An 8,740-nucleotide genomic window follows, 5' to 3' on the forward strand; every position below is an offset into this window, starting at 1 on the left:
GAGAGAGAGAGAGAGAGAGAGAGAGAGAGAGAGAGAGAGAGAGAGAGGGCGTGAAAGAGAAATAAAGATAGACAGAAAAGAAAAAGAGAAAGAGATATCAATGGTTTTTTTTTTGTTAGATCGAGAACTTATAGGACGATTGCACAAAAATTCTACTTGGAACTTTTATATACACAAAGTTTTTATAGTTTTTCTTTAGTTTGAATGTGTCAAAATACTTTGAAGCGATACATTGACCAAATTAATTTAATTTTACTAATAATATTAATTCAAATGCTGACTTAAAAATTTGAATAAATATTTTTCTGTTTATATTTTCTATTATATTGTAACTTATTAAGTTGTGTAAAAATAAAAATGACACATACTGCATTTAATTTTGATCTATTAGAATTAATTTATATTAATTAAAAAACGTTATCTTTATTAATTTGCACTAATGTAAAAATATTAGTATATTTAATCGTTATATATTAGCTAAGGAAATGCTATTTGCAAAGATATTTTCAGAAATAAATGTTATTAAAGATAGTACAAGACGATTAAATGAAATTAAATAAAATTAGGACATTTAGACGAACGTGAAAAATTAATGTGGATTTATAGCTAGACGAATCTATTAATAATAATGATCATCTATTATCGTTAATTATATCACGTAAATTCTATCAAATTATGAGGAAACGATACTTCTTCTTAGATCGTAAATTATATTCGCATAAAAAAAGATTCATTACAGTGAATTACGTGACTTAAATTATGCTTAATGACCAGCAAGAAGTAAAAATATGTTATACGAATCAAGAAGTCCACCTTAATCAAGAACTCATCTGATATATATAATTTTTCTATTCTTTTTATTTTTTTGATGTGTGTATGAATTTACATACTTAAACGAATATTACATTTATATGACTATTGTTATTATTTACAGAAAGATAAAGACAAGTTTACAGAATTATTTGTAAGATACGCAATTTTCATTATTCAGATTATTTTAGAAAATATTACATAAAACTTTTAATAAAATCAATCACAAAATATATAACAAGAGTCAAATAAAATTTTCTTTAATCACTCAAAATGTGTAATCCCTCTCAGTGACGCTGTCATTCCTTTTTTCTTTCATCCTGATGGAACTGTTTATACTTACATCTCCAAAGTGATTATTAAGGGCTCTGAAAATTACAGAGAGCGATGGAGAGGATGAAGAGAGAAGGGAGACTTTGACATCTCTCTGATGTATCGACGCCCATGTATTACATATATACACGCTGCTCCAGTTACGCCAATGAGTACGCCTGTATGTCGTTTGTGTTAATTACACGGAACAGCATATCTCCACTTTCATGTCCGATCTGACGTCTATGATCTATAAATGTTTGTAGCAATCACTTATAAGTAATAACCAGAGTGGAGATCCGCGAAATGCATCTCAGATACACACGAGAATTATTTGATTACTGAAAATATAAGTCGCAATGAAATATCTTGGACAGTTTTATAATTTATTTAACGTTTTGTATTTTATTCATCTTTAATTTCAACGAAATTATTACACAACTAAATTATCATATTGTAACAGCTTTTCCTTGAACGTAATACAAAAATATAATACATATAAGAAGCAACATTTCTATGTTTCTATAATCGAACACATATGGCAAAAAAATATTTTGTATAAGAAATTTAGTCCTTGTTAAAATTGTTGTATCACATTCGAATATTATTTTAATATAATAGCGTTATTCGAATATTTTGTTTTAAATTGATATTTAACGTTTGTTAGTTTTAAACTAATACAATTTATGAATAAAAGTGAACAATGTAAAAATAATACATTTTAAAACTAAACTCTGAGATAAATGAATAAAAAGTGTTAATTTAACATATCATAAATGTTCATTTTACTGTAACGTTTTAATATAATAAATGTTAATTTCCTGAAGAAATATGCTTTCACAATTTAAAAATTATTAGTTATATTTTCGGTGTTACTTTTTTACATAATATTTGGATTATTTCCTAGCATATTTATCTTATATTAACACTAGAAGAACTGAATTGTAACTATTAAAAAATTGAGATGTTTCAATTCTTTAACATTATATTTTTCATATAAAAGACAGGATTAATAATTTATATATATATATATAATAATACTTCTCTTGTCAAAGATAAAATTTTAAAATTCTTTGACTTTTAAATAATTATGTTTTTACATTGAACAATAAAATTCGGTTTTTCAATACTTTCTTTATTTCTTTATTCACAGTAATTTAGTCCTTTTATTGAAACGTTAATACTTCTAAAGTTAAATTAACGCAAAATTTGAGTAGACTGTTTGAAACACGTGAAACGTGTTAAAAATACAAATTTCCCAACTATGTGTACCGTAGAATTTTTGTCACTATTTGAAACAATTGAAACTCTAGAGACTTACTTTTATCTTTTTATTTCGTTAGACAGCTTCGCATGAAAAATACGCCGAGCCTTTTATTTTAATAAAATAATAGGATATTTAATTATACAACCACTTTAATGCACTACTTTTGTTGTTAGCAATCATCGTCCAACCGAGTCTGTAGAGTCCCATAATGCGAGCGTAATACTATGCACAGAGCGAGTGATGAAATAATTATAGATATCGATTTCCATAAAGAAAGTGTACGGTGACGACGAGGGAAACGCGAGGACGTGCATCATCTGCGTTCCGCGCGTTCGGCGGGTTAACATTGGTGTAGAAAAAAAGAGGAAAGAAAAAAAAACTGCGTTACACACATCGTCACAAGCGGGACCGTCCGCTCGTTTTATTGCAGCGAAATTCGCGTTAAAATCGCGGGGAGGACAGAGTCGCGGGCACGAATATCGTCGCGTATTATCGCGATATCGCGGGGAAGGCCGCGGGCTCTCTTTCGATTTAATTGCATTCCGCGGGAACGGCGAGCGAAAAGCCGATACATCGGGACCTCGTTAATTCGCAAAAATCATCCAGCCTCGCGGAGATCTTTTTGCGCGGATCGAATTTCACGCAACCGTCGCAATCGGTAGGAGTTTTTGCGCTCAAAGTCGTATCCGAGGATTCGCAAAAATTACAGCGGTCACATCGGCGACTTTTCCTGCGATTCATGAGAATCGCGCTCATTTAAATTCCGCGACGTATAAATTTTTAGCGTGTCGCTGCACAATCGAAACCCGTAAATTTTTCATCTATTTATTTTCGATTTTGCACAATCAAAGAATTGCCTGTGTGCGGATTTCTTTCACGGAATGCGCGATTTATTTCAGGTATTTCAGGGAAATTGCGAGAACGTCGTAAAATTGGAAAAGTGGGTCGCAACATTAAAAGGAGCACGCTATTATTTATGAACGGAGATTTCGCGATGGAGGTGGGCTATATTTAGCTTAGGAGAATTTACATCCTTACGTCTCTCGTCTCCATTTTCGAAGGACGCGAGATGCTCCTCGCATGTTGCATTGTGGACAGTAGATATTCTTCCCTATGTCAAACATAGAAATAAGCGGTGGGAGTAACTATGCGATAATGAGAGCATGTTTCTCGTAGATCGATCTGATTCCTAACTTCCGCCGTTTAAGCCATCGCGCGGCCAGTTTCCGACGCGACGATCGAAAACCGGATTTAAATCTCACGGCGAGTCTCGCCGATTAAGAACGTATCAGATCATTCAAGCCGTTGTACCAAACGTAAGGAGGAAATTATTGTTTATAAAATTGCGATATGCATAACATGATTTAATATCATTAAATGTTATTTAAGGATGTGTGTTTATATGGATTAATTCTTTTTGATGTCTCTGAGGATGGCTAAGTAAGCCGAAATGTCCCAATATCTTTATGAAATATTAAAATTTTTAAATATTAAAATTACACTTATTATTAAATATACATCTTATTTACTCATATTTGCATCTTATAAGCCTTTCCTTATCTTTTTATTATTCGTGTTATGTATAATCTCTGCAAAAAATGACTAAAATTAGAAGTTTATACTTTCTGTATAAAAATAATATATTATACTATATACATATGAAACAGTTTAATAAGGTCAATATTTATATTCACAACACACAATTTTAACAAATTGACTAAAATAAAAATTTCCTCATTTTATTTTAATTATTTAAAAAAAAATCTAAACTCTTGTAACTTTACTGAAATAATTTTTGATCCAGATTCTAAATCTGTTACACTTATTTATAAAAATGTGTTAATATTTATACTTTAAATAAACTGTATACATATATAAAGTTATGCTTATAAAAATCTATTTTTCTTGAATAACGTTTTTTAATGTTTATTTACTTCATTTATTATTTTTATTGTTATAAATATAAATTAAGGTTAAAAAAACAATAACAAAAGTTTATATTTTTTTTTATATAAGTACTTTAAATGTTCAAAATGATTTATACAAAATTTCACTGCGATTCAAAAATTAATTACAAAGATTTAGAAGAAATAAATATTGTTTACTTACAGTTACTTTATTGTTTGTTATATTTTATTTTATTAAAAATATATATAATAAATTCTTAACCTTTAAATGAGTAAGTGGGGATAAGCCACAGTATCTCAGATATAATTTTCTCTAAAATCTTGTTCCTAAAAAAGAAAAGGAAAATTGTTCAGATACTTAAAAAGAAAAAGCTTCTTATTCTTATATTCCTCTCTACTTCATAAGGATATATCTAGCCTTACAGAAATTGGAATTATTTATTTTAAGCATTATTGACTGTTTTTAATCAAAATAAATGATTTTTAGTATTATATATAAATTGAATGTCCGTAAAAGTAATGTAAATTCAACTTTAACACGACATATTCTGAAAAAAATCCTAAATTTTAATAAATATTTGTTTGAATAGTTCTAAGTTAATATTTATTAAATGTAAACATATATTCATTTAATATAAACACCATTAATTTCATTCAACTATCATTATTTTATCAAGTAAAAATTTATTTATTGTAAGTAAATATTTCTATACTATTCAAAGAAATATGTATTAGAATTTAGTAAATTTTTCAATGTACTAATAAAAACTATAACAATAAAATTAAAATGTTTTGAAGGTGTCTGAGCACGCCACCTATCAACTTGCGTATCTTTTAAACCACCTACCCTACTTAAGAGTTATAACAACAACAGCGACGATTGCGCGGGGTAAAGTCGATGTCGTCGTCGAAGCCCCATACAACGCCGAGCCGTGTTACATCGATCTCACGCGCGTGAATTCGTGCGACACGCGCGCGCCTGCGTACCGCGCGCTCGCATACACGCGTGTGCGCATCCGTACGCACACACAGAAGAGAGGATCGCGCGCGGGCGTAACACATGCAGGAACAAGGCTGAACATGCAAAGGGTTGGTCGCGCGTGTAGGTGTGCGAGGTGCATTATATACAGGTCGAGCACATATATATCGGTCGCCGCTATATATCGATTATTTTAGCCATGTGAAACTCACTCTCCCCTTCCCCGCGCGAGCGCCCCACTCGCAGCGTCGCGACGCCTCGTATAGAGCGCGATATCGACGTTACATCGCAGCTCTCACCCTCCCGCCCCTCTCCCGACCTCAGCGGCGAGTCCCCACTCCTCGGCGTCGAGAAACTACCCCCCCAGGACCGTAAAATTCTGGCATTAACGAGCCCTATTATTTCCGATACCCTCGCGCAAAATTACCATAAAGAAGTAGGAAATTATAATTCACATTTCACAAAGTTAAAAAATGTGGAAATTTTTTAATATATAGGGATAAATTATATATATATGAGCGTACGTAAGGAATTAAGAGCGGAATACATACTCTAGATCTGTTTTCTTTGAATCTGTTCATTGTTGCTTGAAATTCCCAAAGTTTGCATTTAAAATGAAATAAATACATATTCGAGCATTGAAGAGAAAAGAAGCAAAATGCTCGGTGTAAAAAATGTAGGCAACGCGATCATTATAGCTGAACTAATCTACGCTTCTGGAACTTCGGCCAGTATTCATATAGTCGATTCTTATACTTTAAACTATTTTAAGTATAATCTGAAGATGTCAATTACAAAGACATATCAGCTTCTTAAGATATTATTTGAAGCAGTCTTGAAATAAAAACGGACTATGAATACAGTCCTCAAAGTAAGACTAGGTATATGTTTGACATTTGATGAAAATATAAAGAAAAAGCTTAGCAAATACAGATATACATACAATTATTGTATAACATGTAACTAACATGTACCATATGTTACATATGATAATCACATGTATGTTACATGCTAGTTATTATGTCCCGTTCATCATGTAACATTTGTAACATATTACGTTATAGTTATATTGTAATTATATATAGATCGAACAACGATTTGTTGCTATCATAGAATACCAAGAATATTTAATTAGCTTTAGCGTTTCACGATATCAACAAATCATATTTTTCAGTCTGGATTTAATTACAATATGACTACAATGTATTGTAACTTATGTTATTATATCATATATTATTTGTTACAATTATAAGTGGAAAATTACAATTAACATATACGTTACATGTAACATACGTGTTAATTATGTTATATAACAGTTGTATATATATATATCTCTCTCTCTCTATGTTTACTGGGAGTTTTAGTGCAGTCCAGTGGAAAAACAGTGCCAAAAAAAAAACAGATCTTCTGATGTAAGTAACGGTCGGTTTGTATAAATTTGAATCGCATAGGAATAACCAGTCCGGGATTCATTACGCACTACTCGTGCATCGGCGGGGGAAATTAAATGAAGAAAAAAAAGTGTGTAAAACAAATTCAAAAATAAATAGCACGTGCGCGCGCGCGTACGCGTGCGTGTGTGGAATTCATCGGGAATATTACTCGATATATGAATATTACGACGCATCCCCTTTGAATATTTATTTTCCCGCGCCGGCATAATCCGCCGGCGCGCTTTAATCACGCGGCGAATTTATCCGCTCGCGCTTTAATCCGCCGTTTCTTTTCCGTCCGACTCTCGGCCACCGGATATAACGCCGATATCGATTTCACTTTGTCGCGGATACCCGCGAACGGACCGGGTTCCGTCTGGGAAATATTCCCGAGACTCGGCCGTCGCCGTGCGTTTCGTTACATTACGTTACAGCGTTTCCTCTATCGCTCGGGCTTATCTGAATGATCGAAATTCTGATACCCGCAATATGCGTCGACGATTCCATCGAAAATCAAGTCGCGGCCGGCGAATACTCGACCATGACGATCCATCGATTTTCTCTCTCTCTCTCTCGGCGATGCGATTTTCCGCGCGAATTTCCTCCGTTGTCGATTGCGTTTCGTCATTTTTCTCAATCTACCGACGTCGATCATTAATAATATGACTAATATTGCTTTATCGGCTAGCAGGATTCGACGAATCTGAAAAGTAATGCGCTAAAAAACGCAATACATCCCACACAGCACACTTTATGCGAGGAATATCTTGGGAACGTTCTGATAATATCCTTAGAACGTCCTCTGGACATTTTTAAGATATTTCTTAAAGGTCTGCACTGCATGGGATATATCTACACAATTTTCTATATTATTAGATTTCTATATTTTCCATTGTTTTTGCGAATTTCTGTTATTAATCTTTAATATCCATACGATTCGGTTATTTGTATTCTGCGCATTTCTTTTCTTTAAAATACTATAGTCTAAATGATGGTTTTTTTTCTAAACTTTTTTTAGTATAAATTAACATATTAACCGACTTAATAATGATTAATTTATTGAATAACAAATAAATTAATAATTAATTAATGTATGAATATTTCTTTCTCAAAAAATCAGATAAATAAATTGTTATGAAATTAATAAAAATAAAAAAAAATTTTATTAATATAAAGGACATAATTATTGAAAAGTAAAAAAATGTCAGAATCCTATTTTTTACACAAGAAATGTATAATAATAATAATGTAAAGAATAGAAATTGTCAATAATAAGCTATCAGATTTTTTATGTAATTATAAAATATTTGTTTTTTATCCTTAGAAAGTATTATAATGGAAATTTATTACTAATTAATTTAATAGACACTTCTAGTGCTAAATTGATCAGCATTACATTTCTGTAAGGTTACAAATTTTGTCAAGATGTTAAAATACGTATAAGAATCATTTAACGGACGTTTGTATACTTCTAAAAGTGATGGAGATTTAATCCAGAATGATCCATCGTGTGCAATAAAGGACCGGAAAATCACCGTGTGTACTAAGGGTTAATATTGGCGTGTAACGTTTAAAACTTGTTAGATTCTTCAATACGCAACACGGAAAAATCTCAGCTTTTCACGACGCAGCTAAATCACTTTCACGATACAGCTTTAGCGGATCGAATTGCGAATGAAACCGAATCCCTTCCGATTCATCTTGGAAATTCCACGCCGGCGGAATCAAAGTTTCCAACCTTTCCGGAGAAACGCTGCACATCGAGTCGGAAACCTAACAGGGTTGGCAAGGCAGGGGGGAAGGGGGTAGATGAGTAGGCGGGTGAGTCACTTGTATTGTAATTGGGGATGAATTGAATTGTAAATGGCCGTCTCGTAGAAACTCGTAGAGCCGGGCAGCGCGCATCGGTGTGCTGCACCCGCGGCTGCATCCGACACGCTCCCGCGCGATCGAACGGGGACCGACAGACATAAGTCTCCTTGTATTCCGAAGCGCTATACTCCTTGGCAACTACTTAGCAAACAGTCCGAGG

This window comes from Cyphomyrmex costatus, unplaced genomic scaffold, assembly GCF_001594065.2.
Source record: "Cyphomyrmex costatus isolate MS0001 unplaced genomic scaffold, Ccosl1.0 scaffold17, whole genome shotgun sequence".
NCBI lineage: Eukaryota > Metazoa > Arthropoda > Insecta > Hymenoptera > Formicidae > Cyphomyrmex > Cyphomyrmex costatus.